Source organism: Apteryx rowi, unplaced genomic scaffold, assembly GCF_003343035.1.
Source record: "Apteryx rowi isolate R43461 unplaced genomic scaffold, aptRow1 scaffold_15, whole genome shotgun sequence".
Classification (NCBI taxonomy): Eukaryota; Metazoa; Chordata; class Aves; order Apterygiformes; family Apterygidae; genus Apteryx; species Apteryx rowi.
In genome coordinates, this window is record NW_020447752.1 from 3,382,417 (window position 1) to 3,401,619 (window position 19,203).

The 19,203-nt window shown below is 42.8% G+C and overlaps 1 protein-coding gene and 1 long non-coding RNA gene across 3 annotated transcripts in view; one reads left to right on the top strand and one right to left on the bottom strand.

Moving 5' to 3' along the window:
* The window catches only part of TMEM132D (transmembrane protein 132D), a 272,972-nt gene that overhangs the window by 51,647 nt on the left and 202,122 nt on the right, over positions 1–19,203 (bottom strand). The gene's annotated exons all lie outside the window — the stretch shown is intronic.
* LOC112962535 lies at positions 1,726–14,896 on the top strand. Of its 2 annotated transcripts, XR_003252341.1 has the most exons (4): positions 1,726–1,984; positions 8,585–8,747; positions 12,691–12,823; positions 14,279–14,896. It is a non-coding gene; the product is annotated as an uncharacterized LOC112962535 (long non-coding RNA). The 2 variants fall into 2 exon arrangements; XR_003252340.1 differs by lacking the exon at positions 8,585–8,747 and having other exon boundaries at positions 1,732–1,984.

Below are 19,203 nucleotides of genomic sequence, written 5' to 3' on the forward strand. Positions count from 1 at the left end.
TTATTACGATGACCAGCAGTGAGAGCTGTCTCATTACGCGGCCTGCCATGCTCAGCACACAGCTCCGGACGCGGTGAAATGCATCTTCACCAGAAGCAAAACCCAGGTGCTACCTTGTCTGCCTTGGCGAGGCAGAGCTGTGCTTTGGACTGGCAAATTCATACGTTTCATATTCACACGTTACTACAACTAGGCAATCGCAGCTTGAGGAAACCGCCTATTATTGCAGGATGCAATCCTTTATTTTTAAGCAATGAAAAAGCCAGAAAATAAATCACCTCACTCCCAGGGAGAGAAAAATGCCTCTGCATGTCCCTTTTCCTTACCTTTGTATGCCTCACATATGTAGACTAGAATCTCCTCAAAAGAGAAATCCTCTTTTTTTTTCTGTATTTGCGCAGTGTCCAGTCTGCAGTTCAGTTCTGAGGTCTAGCTGCTGAACTAGCTAAAATATAGTAATGGTTTTCCTGGAGGTGATACATGGTAAGCACACACTACAAATGCGAGGAAAGAATGGCAGTGAGAGCCCAGGTGGTCTCAGTTTCTGGTGCTAACTCTTATTTACAACCCTGCTGCTGGGATAAAAACTAAGGCACATGTGATTTTATCATTTAAAGGTATGATGAACGTTTACGCCAAAACCACAGTTGTTTAAGACAGCTCTTTTGGCTATTTTTGTGGTCACAGCCTTGGTGACGTGGTTGAACCAGATGTTTTTTGAACAGCAGGTAGAAAAGGGCCAGGACAAAGAGGACCAGACCTGGGCTGGCGAAGGGCAAGGAGGAAGAAGAGGGCAGTGGGGATCTCTCAGCCCATCCTAAGAGCCCAAAACCAAACTGCAGCTGGCGAAAGAGGACCTTGCTCTGGCCAGATCTGGTTCTCTCAGGTCCTTTAGTCCAGTATCAAATGTGGCATCAGAGCCAAATAATGGAGTCCAAAAAGAGAATACCCCTTCATCTTGCTCTTTTTTCCCATTACGTTTACTTTCTGTTGCCCCATGGCTACGCAGGCCCCACTCCTCCTGCTCACCCATGCAGTGGCAGGAACAACAAGTCTTTCAAGGCAGAAAGTCGTTCCAGGCATAACTATCTCCTAGTAGTTGTGGACAGCTTTATCTAATAGCTTGGGCTGTTGTTACCTTGGACAATTTAGAGCAAAGGCTTTCCCAGCGTAAATTTTACATATGGACAGGTCTCTTAAGTAAAATACTGAAATAATTGTTTGATTTTGCCACTTTGCAGAGCAGAAGTGCAGCATTTCAAGCCTGTGCTTTCTGCTGAGGATTCCTGGAGCAGGTAGTACGCAGACACGCTGCCTACGGAGAATAATGAACTAACTAGCAACGGGACAGTTGGTAATGCTAACGGATAAGGTGTCCGAGCAACACCAGGCCTCCTTTAGGCTCAGGCAGCTGGGGAGCCAAATCCTCCCGTGGCAGCTCACTTTTTTCTAGCTGTAGTTTAAAAGCACATTTTAAAATGGCAAAGCCCCTTTAATGCTTTGACTTCTAACACTCCGGAGTCATGTTAGCATACTTTTGGCAAACCCTGCTTTGGTGTTTTGGTGGTTTGCAGCGATAAGTAGGCTACCATGACATGAGGAAGCTGTCGTGTACGTTGTCTGGTTATCAAAGTCAGGCAGCTCTGAAGTCTGCGAACTGTCAGGTCGCGGCTCTTCAGAGAAATCGCTAATTAATTCACAAGCTCCAGACTGTAACTCCGTGAAGCCGTGCGCGCGTACTTGATGCTGCTCTCTAGACAGACTGCTTTAGCTGATAATCAACACGGTTTGCTCTGAAAAGCAAACAAACAAACAAAGTCGGGCAGGGTTTCTCCCCTGCCTGCCCCGCGCCGGCTGCCAGCGCTCGCAGACATCCTCGCGGGAGGGAAGGGCGCGTCGGCCGGTCAGAGGGCGAGCGAGCGAGGAGAGGCGGCACAAGGGGCCCGGCCTCACTGCTGCTGGATCGCGGAGACCGTGGAGGCTGGTAGGGACACGTCACGCAAAATTAGCTAAACCCAATCAAAATTTCACACCCGGGGTCAGTCTCGGCCCTGGGACTGATGTGCGAGCGCGCGAGCTCTTTTGATTCTCGGGTCTGCAGTTAAGAAGCTGTTTAATGGAGGGGTTTGGTGCCTGCAGGGGTCCGGAGCTCTGCGAGGGGTGAATACGGGATAGGATGTAGGGATTTCCAGCAACAAATGAAAGCTCTAGGGTATCACTTCAAAGAAAAGACGCCAATGAGACTCTAGCAATGCAATTAAGCAGAGTAAATATTTGGTGTGATGTGTGGCAGAGCCAGAATGACTGGGGTCAAACTGACTGAAACAGCTCTGCTTTTACGGAGGGAAGCATTAAAAATCCCCAAACAAATCACTGGCCTTGTCTAATCTGCTTTTTTCTTCTTGTTGTTCCTTAGCTCACTGCTGTCATTCCCAGGCTGTCATTCCCCTTTCACCCCGTGCCTGTCCCTATGCACTCCGGGATGCAACAGAAATATTAAGAGTGGTGGCAGGAGAAGGCTGCCCCCATCTGCTGTCCAGCTCCTTGGGGCCTGGCCAGCGAGGAGCAGATCAGAGCAACCCCCGGGATCTGGAAGTGCCCAGCAGGCAAATTTGACAGATCCTCTTCTGTCGATCTCTGCTTTCCAGAGCCAGACAGGGACAAAATCTGTGCAACTGCCTGCAGCTCCTCTCACCCTGCCCAGGCACTGCTGTGCCTGAGGCAGCTGCCCACGGCATAGGTGCTCCGGGCCTGTATAATCCTGTATATTCAGGGACATGTTCAACCTTGGCAATGGATGCTGGGCACAGCTGAGCACTGAGCCTGTTGTTTCAGCAGTGAGACCACCCTGCTCCCATATGCTACTCTCATTACCTAGTCTCTTTCTCCCATATAATCACATTAGCCTGTTTCTATACTGACTGCAACTATTGATATTATAGATTAGAAATGCATAAACAAGTCGATAATCCCAGCAGCCAAATCAACTTTTTCACAAAAATATTTCGAAGTGCCTATCACCGTAGCGTAAGCGACGTGTCCCTATGACACTGTGGAAAAGGCTGCTGCAAAGGCTTCCCTGGACCCGGGACATCTGGGAATCAGCCCCAGTCAGTCCTGTGAGATAAGCAAAACAGATAGAACAAAAAGAAATTCAATGTTTTATTTTCTGAACAGGTTTAGATCCTTCTCGTGTTTTATCAACAAAAAAAATTCACCCCTGAAAACAACTTCAATACCATCTTGTAAAGTGCGACGACATGTCTGCTGAGGTCTGTCTGTCAGGGCTTTATGCAGAGTTTCGTTTGTACTTCGAAGCTCTGCTGCGAGTCATTCAATTATTTTCACATACCAGACTCTGACCAAGAGTGTGCCTTCCTTGGTGGCTCCGGTTTCCTTGGCAAGCCACATGTTCACACTGACCCACCTGAAGCCCAATGCACGTGGGCAGAGGTATCATTAAGTGCATCAGTGCAGACATCCTCACCAGGGATGTCCACAGAGAACCTTTTTCCTCCTCTGCTGTGTGCCAAGCACTCTCTAAAGTTCCAGTGAGAAACACACAGCATCTACTCAGTGTTTTGAACCTGAGGATCTCCATAAACCAGGCACAGGATGCAAATGTCTCATTTTCATCTCAAAGGCCCTTGATGTTTTTGCCCCATCCTACCTAGCTGCTCTATTATCTCCTGCAATATCCCCAGCCTTTAACGTCAGACAGCTCTTTCACCAGCACATCCATGCTTCTCCCCATGTCACCTACAGAGTTAGTTTCTTTACGGCCCTCTTTAGAATTCAGCTCTGCCATAGTGACTGCAGGATGTTGCAAGTCCCTAACAGGCAGGTTCGTCCCTCTCCTCCCATCTCTGACAACTTTGGGTTAATCTTGTGAGGTCAAGCAAAGCCTGTCAGCAAAACAGGTAAATCTAAGTGCACATATGGTATTTATAAGAATATGTGTAGAGAGATTCAATTTCTTCCTTGTCTACAATGTACTTCTCAGAGAGGAAAGCCATTTAGCAACGCCTACAGTAATAACAATGCTAACACATTTATCGACTCTGTCTTGATTTTCATCATCTTCAAAGGACTGCTATTCCCCTTGCACTTTCCAGAAGGGAAAACTGAGATGTAATAAGTTTGAGACCTGTCCAAGCCTCCACACGAAGCCACTGGCAAAGCTAGAACAATCCCTGGAGTTCTGCATCCCATTTCCCTGCTGCACACGGAAAATCCCAGTAACTTAGATGATGCGCAACCATACTGGGAAGACGGGGAAAATGATGCAGTGACAAGGCAAAAGCAGATTTGCAAGGATGAAATCTGCCCCAATGTGGTAATTAACATAAGCTCCCATGGCAGAGCCAGAGAGCTATGACCGAACTAGTTTTTCACAATTTGAAAGGGAATGGAAGTGTTTTGTGAGGAACAAGAGAACGCATGTTCTCCAAGTCACTCTGCAGAGGGGAGGTGACTAAGTGTCCTATTCCAATGTTTCCTCACAGATTGGCCTTGTAGTTTTAATAACAAATTCAGATTTAGGACCATCAAGCAAAAAGCAGCCTGAGCTAAATCGGAACCACCGCAGGGGCCTTGGAAACCTGCCCCCAAACCAAAATTCATTCATGAGCAGACTCACGGCAGAGCAGCAGGGGAGCCTGCAGCTAACCGGCTCTGCTGGGTCAGTAATTAGCTCTTCACTTGAACTCTTAACAGAGACCCAGAGATAAACAAAAAGGACATCCAGAAAAAAAATAGAATGTTTCAGCTCCCATCTGGTAAATGGGGCCAAAGTCTGCTCTGGGACATGTGACCACGACCTTCGCGAGGACATCGTGATGCCCAGGGCAGAATTTGGGTCACAGCGTGTCTTTAGACAAAATCCATGACAGTGAATGAATAAGGTCTCTGGTCCCTCCCCACAGAAGCAGCAGAGGTTGTACCCACAGCACAGTGGGTAAACGCCTACATTTGCTGTGCCAAGCCAGGTGTTGAGAAGGGAGAAACACTGCATTTCTAGGAACAGAAGTCGGTAAATGCCATTTACCTGAATTTACCTCGGTTACAACACTGCCATTTCCACAGCTGAGGAGTGATATCCTCCCTCCACTGCACCCAATTCCAGCAAATACTGGGGGTCAGAGCCCTCAGCCCCCGGGATCCGCAGGCCAGTGGTGTTAGCATGAACCCAGCAGGCCACTGGTGCATGTTAACCCACGGGACTGCAAATCAGAGCTCCTTTCCCCTGAGCCACATTGCCCTTCAGCTGCCAGCAGGAACTCCCAGCACAGAGGACACCTGGGATGACAACTTTTTAGGCTACAAATCTTGACTTGAGCCCAAAATTGCATCTCTTGGCATAGGTCTTGGTAAGGAAATTTGGATACTTTTTTCCGTAAAAACCAAAACTCTGTTTCCGAAGAAAAACCAATTAGAAGCGCCATGCCCGTGAAGGTATTGAGGTGCCTGGACGGCAGTGGCACTGCGGTTTGAGAATCTCTGTGTGATTAGCCTGTGACAACAGCTACTGCCAGATCTTCTAGTGGATATAAATGGGTGTAACTTCACTGATCTTGCAGAAATGCTGAGAACTGACCCACACATTTGTTTTCCTGGCCTTAGCTAAAGTCCATAGTACAAGGAAGTATGAGAATTTGAATGAAGACAGAATATTTTTAGGTCTGATTGAGGAGGCAAAGAGAGGGAGCAGGGAGCCTGCAAGCTCTGCTTTGATCATTTAGCCTTTGCAGATTTGTGACAAATTGTTTTTCTGCATGAATCTGAACTGATACAGATTTACATGAGTAGTTAAAAAGTAATACCAGTTGGGAAATAAAATCCTTAACAGCACCACAGAAAAGCAATAAACTTAAGAAGCAGTTAGACAGACAGAAGAATGATCACAAATGCTTTATAACAGAAAAAATTAATAACAGATAAAAAGAGTGGTTGGACACTTGTAAAGCTAGCTGAGGCGGGCTGAAAGCAGGGAATCCAAAAAGCCATTAGAAAAAAGACATGAAGAGTCTTGTAATAGTATCCTGGGGAACACGCGGGCTGCAGATTCAATGCCTTTAAGATTGTTTTGTACATTCTGCAACATTTGTTTAATGTCTAATCCTTCTGGAATGACTGGTAGAGAACTCATGTTAATGTCAGTCCAATGTCCTGAAGGAAATAAATCTGGACTTGACATCAAATTACATATTTTGTACCTTGGACATTTGACATATTTTCCTAATCAGATGTGTATAGTGATCTGTATCCAATAATTCACCTGATGTCAGTGCAAGAGTAACAGCTTCCTTTCCCCTCTTCAGCTTCCTCTCAATTTAAATTAAATAAAAATATCACATTAATAAAGCCCTATATCAAGAACTAGTCACTCTATAATGATTATGAAGTCTTGAGTCTGAAATCTTCTAGGATATAACATTCACACTGAAAAGAAATACTGTTATTTGTAGTGCTGGGTGACAATATCGGAGGTGGTTTCCAAGGTCAGACATCTAGAGAGGACCAAGGCCCAAAGACTCCCACAGCATCTGATGACTTCAACAGCAAAATTCTCACTGAGTTTAGTGAGCACAAACCTGATCATGACCACATTGTCTTCCTTGGACATGACAGTCCACAGCCTTAACCAAATGCCACTAAAAGTATCTCAAGACCCTGTGCTTTTATCTGCAAATTTTGCAGATTTTGCAAATTAAGAAAGATATAATGCTTCATGAACCAACTCTTCCCCTCAGCCTATTCAGAGCTAAGTTTACAGACAGGAAAGAAGGGGAAGGTACAGAGCCTTTTCTGATAGTTTATAATGCCCTTGATCCAATAAATAACTGCCTCCAGATGCCAACATTGATCCTGGTGTGACCGTTCATCACCTTGTTACCAGCTAGATAGATTGCCTCTAGACATTTTCTCCTGCAGGAGCCAAGCTGATAAATGGTTGCACTAGGCTCAGTACTGGTTTGTGACAAGCCTATTCATTGGATTAAAAAAAAATAAGGGGGAGGAAGAAAATCTTGAAACTATAGCAATAAAGGCTTGGTTCTTCAAGTTGCCTCCAGACACACAGGACCGAAATAATCTGACTTTTATTTTTATTTGCTTGGGTTTTCCTGTTTGTTCTAAACTTACCACAAGCTCAGGGCCCTGCAGCCAAAAGCAATGCAGAGCTCTGGACCTACCTCAATAAAATGACAGTTTTGCTCAACAAGAGCCTGTTTTCAAGAACCAGAGTTAGTGCGATGGCTTGCACTGGCTTCAGTGGGATCTGGCTGGGGCTCTGCCCAGGCTGAGGTGCTCACTCATCGGTGGTTACACTGGAACCACAATCTCCCCTCGTTCAATGCTTCTTTTATGTCTGGCCATTTTCTACACTAGGAATCTCCCAGTAAGTCCTCAGCACTCAACTCCCTCTCCAGAAAAAGCCAATCATCCTTTTTTGCTTTCTCTCTAACGTCCTTTGATTATTTGCTGTTCCTGTCCAGAAGAACTGAGAAGGGTTCAAAAAGAATTTAAAAGGTGACCCAAACTACAAGAAAAAAAGATGACCAAGCAAGACTAGGGCAGGTCTATGGGATGATGAGCAGTGTAGGGAAGGCAGGGGATTTTCAGTCTCTCCTCACAAACAAGTAAGGGGGAGTTATCAGATGGCAGGGCTCAAAACAGACAGAAGAAGATGTTTTTCCACATAACGTAGCCAAGCCATGGAATTTGTTCCCACAGAGAACAACAATATTTGGATGGATTGACCTCAATTGCATGACTGAGATTCAAAGAGCAATTAAACAAATTCATGGAAGAAAGAACTAAATCACACTTGTAGATCAGCAATGCGCTGAGTTATGCACTCAGCTGCTCGGAAGCACCTTTCATTGCTCTTGTACCATTCCCATGGCATCTGCTATCTGCCACTGTAGAACATGGGGAACCAGACCAGAACAACTCTTGGTCTTAGCCAGTATGATTCTCTAGATAGAAACCGTACCCTTTTTACTGTAATTGTAGTTTAAAAGCAAAATGAAACTTCTTCCCATACAGTTGGTCACCTATTGTCCAGTTTTCTTTTACATATAGACTTGAAAAATTGTATTGGTTAAAGGAATGGATTTTGGCATAAGTGGAAAATATAAGCCCTCAATATCAAATATTTAATTATTCCTGATTAATTCTTTTATGGGCTCAGACTTGCAACTGATTTAATACTCCTGGATAATTACTTCTATTATAACTGTCTCTGATTTTTAATTAACTGTACAAAGTTTCTCATTCAAATCTAATATTACTTTTGTTAATACTGTCAACTCTTTGTTTAGAGATTCTGTTCACATTAAACTCTGATGCTCAGACCTTAACGTCTGCCTTTCCACACCTGTGTGAACAGATTCAGTATGAGGCTTATTTATTCCATACAAACATCTACCAAAAATACTGTCTCCAGTATCCTGAACACTGCTGTCTGCCAAGTAATCCATTCTCTTAGTGCTATTGCTCTCACTTCACCTCATCTAACTTGTAAGACTCCCCTGATACTAATTCGGTTGATCATTTCAGTAATTAGTCTACTGATTTTCAGATACTTCACTGAGACTATTCACATGGCTGAAGTTAGGACATGCAAAGAGGTTCAGCTTTCAATGGGGCAAGAACTTCATCTCTCTTCTATACTGAATGAAAATCTGAAACAGTCTACAACACTTTGGGATTATCCTGAGATAATGAATAACACTGATACAAAGGTGACTTTATTCTTGTTTTCTCTGGCCACCTATGCAGGAGGCTTTATAATAAAAAACACCAATAGTGAAGAATAATAACCTATTGCCTGTGACTATTTGGGAGCAGGTGAGTTCCTGACAAGTGGGTACCCCAGTTGCAGCAACATTACACACTTGTTGCAAGATTACTGGCTAAATCATATAAGGCCAAAGTACAACATTTTCAAACTTGTGTGCCATTACTCACCTAAATCCATATTTATAGACCTAATTAAGTGACTTTACTCAATTAAAATTCAATACAAGTGAGTTGGCTGGAAATTACGTGCTGAGCATTTTCAATTACTAGGCTTCTTGTAATTCAGGGTCTAGATATGAGTTTAGATGTCATACTTGAACCACTCACATCAGAATTTTATCCTTGTTTTGAAAATGCCAGTTTTTCTACTTTAACTTCCTTGTAATTAGATTCACATTTGCCTATTGAGAGAGCATGTTGACAGTACTTAAAAACTCCCTTAAAATGATTGTTTGGATAAAGGGAGAGGCATAAAATGCAAAATGCCAGCATCACTTTGCAAACTATCACATTGTGACAAATAGACAGAATTTTGCATTTTTGAAAACTCTGAAGTTTTTCTACATTTGGGATTCCTCAGAGTCTCCTTTAGGTAGTTCATCTTCCTCCTCTGACCGTCACTCGGCCTGGCCATGGCACCTCTGCCACCCATCGCTGCCATCCCCAGAACAGCTTGCAGGGGGACACAGAGCTCCCCATGTGCCCTGGGGGCCGAGCATACCCCACAGTGCTACCAGGCCAAACAGACCGGTGACGACGAACTGAACTGCGTCTTGAATGCTCATGTGCCATTTGACAACTTGTTTGCACTGCTGCAGCACAAGCAGGGTGGCCTCACATAAGGGACATGTATCAGTTTTCTCCACTACAGACAGCCTGATATCAGTAACCCAATGTAGTCGCTCTGACACAGGCTGATATCTCTTTCAGCCAGCAGCTAAACATAGTCTCTGTAGAATCCCAAAAGCTTTCTTTCAAGGGTTTTCTATTTTTACCATGTAGAGATACCTGTTTTGACTTCGAAAGATACAAAATCTTCTATTAGCTAATGTATGGCTTTGTGGAAAAGGTTGGTGAAGCTGCCTATAATCAAGTTAAATGATTTTTCAGCGATTAACATTTTCATAAAGGTGACTCTTAAAATTATTGGACACTCTCCTGTTTGATCTGCTACCTAAATGCCAACTGTACAGAGCAAAAGCACCCAAATGGCGTCCCATCTTTTGGGTTCATCATACTCAGTTCTGCTTGGTTTGGAAGGTTTCCCATACTGCTTGTTAGGCCTTTCAGCGGATTGGGATTATACTGAGGACTTTTTGCTTGAATGACACTAAATGCTACAGATTTTGATTAGGAAGGTTGAATTTAAATTTTTGTAATTGATGTTACGTGCTGGGATTTTCTGGTCTATTTTGCTATGTATGAGATTTGCACCATCTGTCTCACTGAGGAGGATCAGAACAGGCTTGAGGAATATGATGGTAATTATTGACCCCATAACTGAAGACGTGAGAAGATGACTTGCTATCTCAGCCACATACACCTGAAAGGTCAGAAGAACAATCACAGCTTCTAACTAAGCCTCTCAATTCCCCGTGTTTAACAGAAGGATCTTAACTCTCCTATCCTACAGGGTATTAGGTAACTGTAGCACAACTCACTAACTACTGTGATGAGGTACATGTACATATAAATATATATACATATACGTGTATATATATGAAAAACTAAGTGTGTGGGGGCTAGTGATAGTTGATTCTCACAAATGCTAAAGACTTTCTCAGGAAGTATAAAGATCTGCTAGAATTTCTGGAAGATTTTGTAGCTTTCAACTATCTTTCCATCAGGATTCCCCAATGACTTCCGCTGCGAATCAAATAATTTTGTAGCAAAACATCACAAAAACGAGAACACAAGACCCACGTATGGCCACTGTACTGCTATGGGTTGGCACCTGAATGAACTAAGATCAGGAATGTCATGTTTCAGGCTGCACTCTGATCCTAACCAGGCACCGAGCTGCCTCCGAGTACACCTGGATACCAGAGAAAAGGGTGCTATAACTTATTCCATGGTTAACAAAAGCAAGGAAACAGAGCCTAAGAAAATAATTATGCTGTGCTTGAGGAAATATGGAAATAATCATGGACTGTTGCATTTAAGAGGCTTTTTGAAATGAAATTATTTGTATTCAAATTTGTGCAAAACCAATGATCATTTTTGATCAGCTCAGCCTGTTCTTTGGGGAAATTAACTTGACGCTCTGGGTGTAAACATTCTTTCAAAACGCTTACCGTAAAGCAACGTTTTCCTCCTGTTCTCACTCCTGAGCACCAGAGCAATTTTCAAAGCATTTCCATTGATAACAGAAACAAAACAGACAGACCACTTCATCAGGAGGACCAGAAATTGCAATCAGAAAAGTAATTCTTAAATACAATTTCATCTGTATTCACATTATCACTTGGTTTTCTCCAGGCCATGTGTGGGTGGTGTGCAGAGACTTCATGTAGGAACAGGCATATTTATGGTTGCTGAAGACTAACAGCAGTCATGCAGCAGCTTTAGATGCAAGGTGGTGGTTTGCAAAGCTATCCACCCAGACCAGAATGAAAGCAAAGGCCAGCGTCACAAGCTGGTTCACGATGAACTGATATAATCTACTTTTAATTAAGTCAGAGGGACAAAGCATTCACAGTGTCTAACAGAAGCCTGTATCAGACTAAGTGACAGTTCAGCGGCAGTATATTGAATATACTCTCAGAGAGTGCTATGCGAAGAGAAGGGGATGTTCACACTGGAAATGAGCCTCTCTGAAACCTGCCCGTGAGGATGCTGCAGCAGAGCTTTGCTTCCCTGCGAGTAGACCGAGGGTCATGAAACACTTCCACGTGCTGCAGGGTGCACAAGCGATGGCTGCGCTAAGACAGAGCCCTGCCCGGGGTCAGACGCCGCGACTCATTCCTGACTCGAGCACCAGCACTGTGGCAAGAATATTTCATCAGGTCCATGGCAGCTCAAAGGATGGGGAGATTAAAACCTCATGGTTTGTGATTTAGACAAGGAGCAAGCATCTGAGATCCCTGCTGAGAAAGGGAGAGAAACACGAGCCAAGGGTGCGTGGCAATGAACAGGCAGAGCTGAAGCTGAGGAGCGCTTTCTCCAGCAGAAGCTAACGGGATGGGCAAGTGTTACGTTACAGCCTGGGCAGCATAACACAGCACACCTTCCCCAGGACCTGCCACGGCCCTCACCTCTCTCCTGCACATGTGGCGGTGCCTCTCACACCCTGTGCTGGCCGTCAGGCTAAGCTTAGGGTCTGACAGTGCTGAACCACCAGAAGGGGAGCGATGGGACTCCTGACCAGGACTGACAGGGTGGCACTGAGCAGTGAAATCAGTTTAAGCTGCCATAGGAGAGCAGCCTACAGAGCAACGGAAGAGAGCCCTGAGCACCGAGACCTCCTCTCATGTGCTCACCACCAGCCCGGCAGATTATCGTCTGGAAATGATGTTCATGGTCGCCCAGTTCTTCCCTTTGCTAAACGAGAGGGCTCTAAGCAGGCTGAAACAGGACCCTGGCAGGGAAACGGGGCCAGGCCATACTCTGTCCATCGTTGATCTTCAGCAAAGAAGAGTGAGTGTGAAATTTAAACTTTTGCCTTTCCCACGAGCCACCACCTAGCTAGTCTCTCATATCCAGAGCCATGAAGATCTTGCAGACAGATGCATCCTCTAACCTCATTCCTCCTCCTTCTTTTTCCTTCAGTTCTGTCTGTAATAGTCTGGGGATATTAAGTGCTGCCAGCCTTGGGGGTCATTATTAACCCTAGTCAAAATGTGCAGTGCAAGACCACAAATCCTAATTCTTGCCTTGTTACCATAGTTACACCTGGCTAAGAGGTGACACCTGAACTCTGCCTTCAAGCTCTAAGCAAATGATGAGTGATGAAGAATTAAAGAATCTCCAAAAATGAAATGACAGCATTTGAAGAAGAAAAGGGCAAACACATTCATAGGTAAATACTTAAAAAATTTAAGGTCACACAATCAGTTTCTAGATATGCCTTGTCATCGTGCTGCCTGTTCAGATCTGATAGGATTCCAGCCAGTTCTTGATGATAGTGTCCTAATACAATGTAATTGCATATTGAGAAGTTCTACCTTCGATCATTAGGAGCACAGCTATTACAACAATATACACATTACACTCCTACTAGCCTTATTCTGAATTTTTTCCTGTTAATTGAACAGTCCTGAAATATGTATCTCAAGTTAGCTAACCTTTCCACTATCACAGAATAAGCAGAAAATATACATGAATCGATTTAAAATCTGACAATGATTAATACTGGTACTTACCTCCCCAAATTTCCCCATGTGTCAAAATATTAGAGCAATTGTTTTAACAACACAGATGTGTAACTGCTGGGGTCAACCACAAAGTTACTGCTGAAAGTTATCTGAAAACTTAAGAGAGGGGTTCTGTGCCTGGACTCACTATTTGACAGTATAAATTATTGTCACTATGTTCGACAGTAGTTTTGAAGTCCTGGCATTTATATATATATATTATATATATATATGTATATATTTTAAGGATATGCCATTGTTTTAATATGTTTTAAGGAAAGGTATTCAGTGCATTTGCTTGAAAGCAGCAGTTTTAAGTAGTTTTGGAACAAGGAGCAGGAGGGAAGAATAAGTTACTTCATGCTCTGATGGTCTTGTTTGACTGATACCGTCAGAGAAAACCTACAGACACTCAAAACTGCTGATGGTGTCTGAAGGGGTTCTTCACCGTGCTTCTGTCCCAGAGGCTGCTCTGAGCACTGCGGAGCGCCACCCCTCGTATGTGCTTCCCCCCCTTTGTATGTTGAGTCCTGTTTTAAAGTTAAGATTCCCACTGTGAGCTTTTAAAATTGGTTGAACAGGATTTTCAGAGCTCCAGCTACCCTTTGAGGGAGGATAGCAGTAAAGAACAATTTTCCTGGGTTCACCTGAAAACGTACCTATTCCATAAGAAACATGGAGCCAATTCTGACACTAATTTCCCCAGTAAAAAGTATAACACACACTAAGGATATTTTTCTCCAAGTGTACAATCTTCTGCTAAGATAAGAGATGCAAGTCTTTAGATTACTGAGTAGAGCTTGCTTTACGAATCCACAGGTCCTAAATTCTATCTCCAGAGGTCACAGGAACAAAAGTATTGTCAAATGTTTATTCATCCTCTTGATTTTCACTAAAATGACACAAAGCCCCAAGAGATGTGCTTTAGTGACAAACCTCATAATGTCTGCGTTGTGAAATTTTACAGCTGATGGAGTAGGGTGCTGAGTTTGACAAAGATTTTTTTTTCTATGTTACACAGCCGAATTAAATGCGTGTTAAATAAAACATACCAGAAATCAGGATTTAGATTAATCTGAGCATAATCACTGTCTGTCACTCAGTCTCCACTCTCTTTTTAGGTGTGACATACGCTATTTTGCCATTGTCATAGAGTGTTCCAAGCTAGACAAGACCTGAACTTCTGAAAAGAAAAAGGAAATAAACTTTGTAACCATATGCATTACCTTTAAGATCTACTCCTAGCATGGAAAAGATTACCAACCTCTGAAACAAAGGCTCAGGAAATGAATGTTCAGAATATGAGCAGAACTGGCCTATCTGTGTTTGAAGGACAGTTTTTTCCTGTTGTTTTTTCCTTCAGTTCTTTCCGCCTTTTTTTTTTTTAATAAAGCTGAATAAAATCAAGGCTTGTAACAGGAAAGTGTGTTTCCTTTCACCTAATTTTACCCTTTCTTTTTGACATTTCTTTGTCTCCTCTCTTTTTCTGCACACAGACCAGCCAGGCTCCTGAGTTTTTGATGTGCATCTCAGGGTCTCACTTTAGGATTTTAACATTTTAAAAGACGAGAAGAGAGACCTTACCCAAGTCCCAGACAGATTAGTCTGGTAGCCATGTGACCGTAGCAATTTCAGAGGAGTTCCCCTGCTTATATCAGAGGAGGTTAGATCTGAATCAGCTCCTAGAAAGTTCATATTCTGTGCAGGTTCACATGCCACTGTAGAGCAGGTCTTTTACAACAAGCCTTACAGGGCAAACACGGATACAACGAATCTCAAAAGCCAACCTGTCAATCCAGACCCAGCATGCTCACTTTTTTTGGATCGCTTTCAAGGACATTTACTATAAATCTGTGAAAAGAGAGCTACTTACAGGTCTAGGATTTATAGAATGTGCTGCCTATTTGTGCTCTCTCTTTTGTCAATAGCATTAAGATTTGCAGTTTGCACTGAATTATCCAATGACCTAAATCCTAGCAAGCTATCAAAATCTGTTTCCTAGATAAAGTCATGCTAGAGTTTGATACATTTATCAGTGCCAGGCACACAGCAGTGCTTACAAGCGTGGCTATTTCTCAAGTCTTCTTCAACACCAGACAAAAGGGAGGTACAAATTAATTACAACCCATTCACACCAATGGTTTAAAATAATTATCAACAATTTATTGTCTAGAAACACAATAACAATTTCTGCCTCCTGATTTCACACAAACTCCTGAGTATAATGACTCACTGTTTATTTACCTGGTGTAAAACACCCAAGTACTATGCTGACAGCTCCAGAATGATTTATTATTCTCCCATTATGCTAAATACTTGGGATAGATCATGCCTCATTATACAAAATATAATCCATTGCCATTCAGCTGAATGAGACTTGATATGGGAGAGGCAGGGAGTTTGCTAATTGTCAAAATAGCTTCGTGGTGACATATTCTTTCAGCAGCAAGGCTCAAATATTTGACAAGGGAAAATTCTCTCTGTCCTCACTTCTCTCCAGCATCAGAAGAATCTTGCTGAAGCCCCAGAAAGTCAAGTGGGAGTTGGAAACAGCGCATGAATTTTTAAATTTACACAGCTGCTTTCTAACCCAAAGCGTTCTATAAACTGTAGTCCTGGCCCTGCAGGGCATTTTCAGGCAAAACTCCTACCAGGCGCGTCTTGCTAGGTAGGCTGCCTTGCCAGAATAAGGACTAGAGTAGCATGAATACAACAAATGGATCAGTTGGGCACAGCATTCTTCACACTCTCCAAATGCAATGGATTCTAGGACAAACTCTGCTTTCAGTTATTCTAAACTGACTTAGCAGAGGAACGTGTGTGAGGGCCACTATAATAACCAACAAAATTGCTACAAAACTAAAGATCTCCTACACTAAAACCTACAGCCTTGTGCTCTAAACCCAGCACTAACAGACCAGGACCATGTACAGGCCAGGCTCAGACAGGGCATCTACTACACATTCACTGGTAGATCACACAGCCGGGGAGAGGACTTGGCTCACCACATAAGGCTGGCAAGGGAGAATAAGGTTTCTTTTACTGAACTTCCAGTATTCAACCTCTTTAAATGCAACAGGAGGTTGAACTCTGTCTTGGACAGTCTACCTCATACTAGCACCTAGGCTTTCCTAATGCCTGGTGCAGTGACTTCCTCCGCTCTCCAACCGTTCTTTGTAGTCTGCCCTCAAAATTCAACAGTGAAGGTACCTACCCTAGTGGGGTGACAGATTATGGCTTTGGATAGTGGGAAAGGCACAGACTTTGAAGATCAGTTTGGAGCTATGGAAGCAATCAAGCAATAATAGATCCAGCCTGCATTGTAAAGGGGAAACCAAGATGAGAAAGACGCATCCCTGCGGTGAAATTAACAGGTTCCTCAGCTATTTTTCTCCTTGTGGGCAAATGCAATCTGTCTTGTGAAAGGCTCCAGCCATCTGAGGCTGGGAATGTCTGTTTGGTAGCAATGTGGGTACTGCTGAGCAGACAGAGCACTGCTAAGGCCTTCAAGAGACACAACTTATTAAAGAAAAGCCACCACCACTCCACTCAGGCGTCCCGAGAAACAACAGACTGAAGGTTTCTGGGTACTCTGGGATTTATGGGTAGGACCTAAGGCTTTCAGTGAGGTTAAAGAGCAAAGCTTCAAGTCATAAAAATATCCATCTCTCAGCCACCTCTGGGAAGGATTGTCACCCTGGCAAAGGAAGCAGAGGAGGAAGGAAGGGATTTAACTAAAAAAATTCCTACATTGAGAATTTAAGAGTTCTTTGAGCTCCTGTGAGAGAATCTGAGCAGCATTTGGAGCTTTCTACACTCTAAAGTCTGCCTTAAGCTAGGTTTATGTTGCATAAATGTTTGCTTTCAAATTCACTATTATTACGAAAGATACAACATGAACATAATAAATGATTGTGGTATTAAAGCACATTTTACGGCATCATCTTGAGTGCTGTTTCCTTTAATGCTCTACTTACATGGAATGGAGGGATTTGCTCTGAAACTGCATTAGGATGAATAGAGTTCAATAGTATGGCCCACAACTTTTTTTTTCCTCTTATATCTGAGCAATTCCTAATGTCCAAAATACCGCAAAAAACACAATTTCAGTTCTGAGATTTCAGAGAATTCAGGAGATATGAAGAAGCCAATATTGGCCTGCTACTCTTCCCATCAGACAGAGCAGAGCCAAGGTGCAGCTGGAGTCATCCTAACACCCTGCTAAGGGGCGTGCTGACCTTCTCCAATGGATTTACCTGCCATTAGCTACGGTATCTATCAGCTGCCTTTTTAGCAGTGTTCCCTGTACTAGCTTATTTAGCACCAAGCCAAACTATGATTATTCCTACTTCATTTGTTTAGCAGTCTTACAATTCATAATGAGTTAAACTTCTTAATGCTGCTGGGATGGAATAAACTGTATCGTTTCCCTTGAGTCAATACAGGTCACATACTCCTCTTGAAACAAGTTGCTCAGGTGCACCCTTCCTCTTGGAGATCAGAGCTACAGGGAAGAAACCTCCCTGCTCACCCGAATGCAGACTGCACAGTCTGTTTAAGTGAATATCTCACGGATCGAGGTTCAATGTAACATAGGAATTATGAACCACGTTTTATATTCAAGCTGTAGTTTAAATGAGACATCTAAAAACACCATGACCTGTACGTTTCTTGGAAGAAGGGAGAGGAGGAAGAAACAGAGGTTGAGATTTTCAGACAATTTACTGGTGTCTCAGTGATTACGGTGATTGCTATGTTAACAGCTTTGCATCCTAATGCAAACTGGGATAAACAGAGCCATCCTGAATCCTAAAACCAGTCTGAGATACTACGCTGACCACTCAGCAGATAATTTTCAAACCCTCGTTTGAAGGGATGCTTCAAAATAATTCTTCTGGAAAGTACCAGACAAAACCAAGTAGAATTTGCTGTCAAAAGATATTCATTTTCTTTTCAATCTTAGTGTTTTTTTTTTTATAAAAGTGGAATGGAATATAATTTTCTAGGAATATGATTATGAAATTATCTAGCATTCCCACAATGTTCAATAATGCTACACAATATCAAAAAACATAGACTGCACAGACCATTTTTGTAACAAACGTGTATTGGATCCTAGTTAGTATAGGTTGCTACAGACTCCTTAATCCCCCCTGCTCCTCCTCACAGTTAATCTACCTTTGATTGCTGTAATGGCCCCTATAGGCAGTCAAATTGTTTTGGTTAACTTGCAGCATGTACATTATTTTTTCATTTGTGACTGTTTCAATTAGCGATGTCATCCATTTCTGAAAGGGTTTTACTTTTAAATAATTAGGGCTTACCCAAGAGGTTAGCACCAAAAAGAATTTGAAATGCTAATCCAGCATCTCAGTCAAAACCATTCAATCAAATTTAAATCCTGTTGTTCCTTAAATATATTATAAAATACGATAGTGTCCGCAGTGTACTGATAACCTCTGTGCAATACAAAGAAAGAAGCCAATGCATTACATGCGATGGTTATTAAATGGAAATGCTGACAGACCCTTAAATACACTGAGGCCAAGCGCACTGATTTAATGAGAGCAATAATGGGCAGGTGGGCTGAGAAGTCCTGCTGAGATTAGATCCTAAGCAGCAAGCGTGTCTTTTGAAACTGTTTTTTAACACAATCTGTACACAGGACCAGGCTGTGCTTTTCAGGAAAAAAAAGTATCTTTTCATGTTAACTTTATCAGCCAGGCCTCTTACAACCTTGTGACTAAGACATATTTTTTTTAATGCCAAAATGATTGGATATTTTTAGAATATATTTCTTTTCCTAACTATGTTCAATACAGAGGAAAAAAACTGTTGCTTTGGTGCAAACTGTGTCTTACCTCTGGTGTTACTTGCTTTTGCTCTTTTTCTTCACAGATTTCATGGTTTTGGGCCTAATTCAGTAAAGCACATGCTCAGCTAAAAGTACATAGCTAGATCCACTGAAAACATGCTAAAAATAGAGCAACTGTGTTAAGGCTCTACTCTATGTCACATTCCTAAAGGATATGGAACTTTTTTGCCA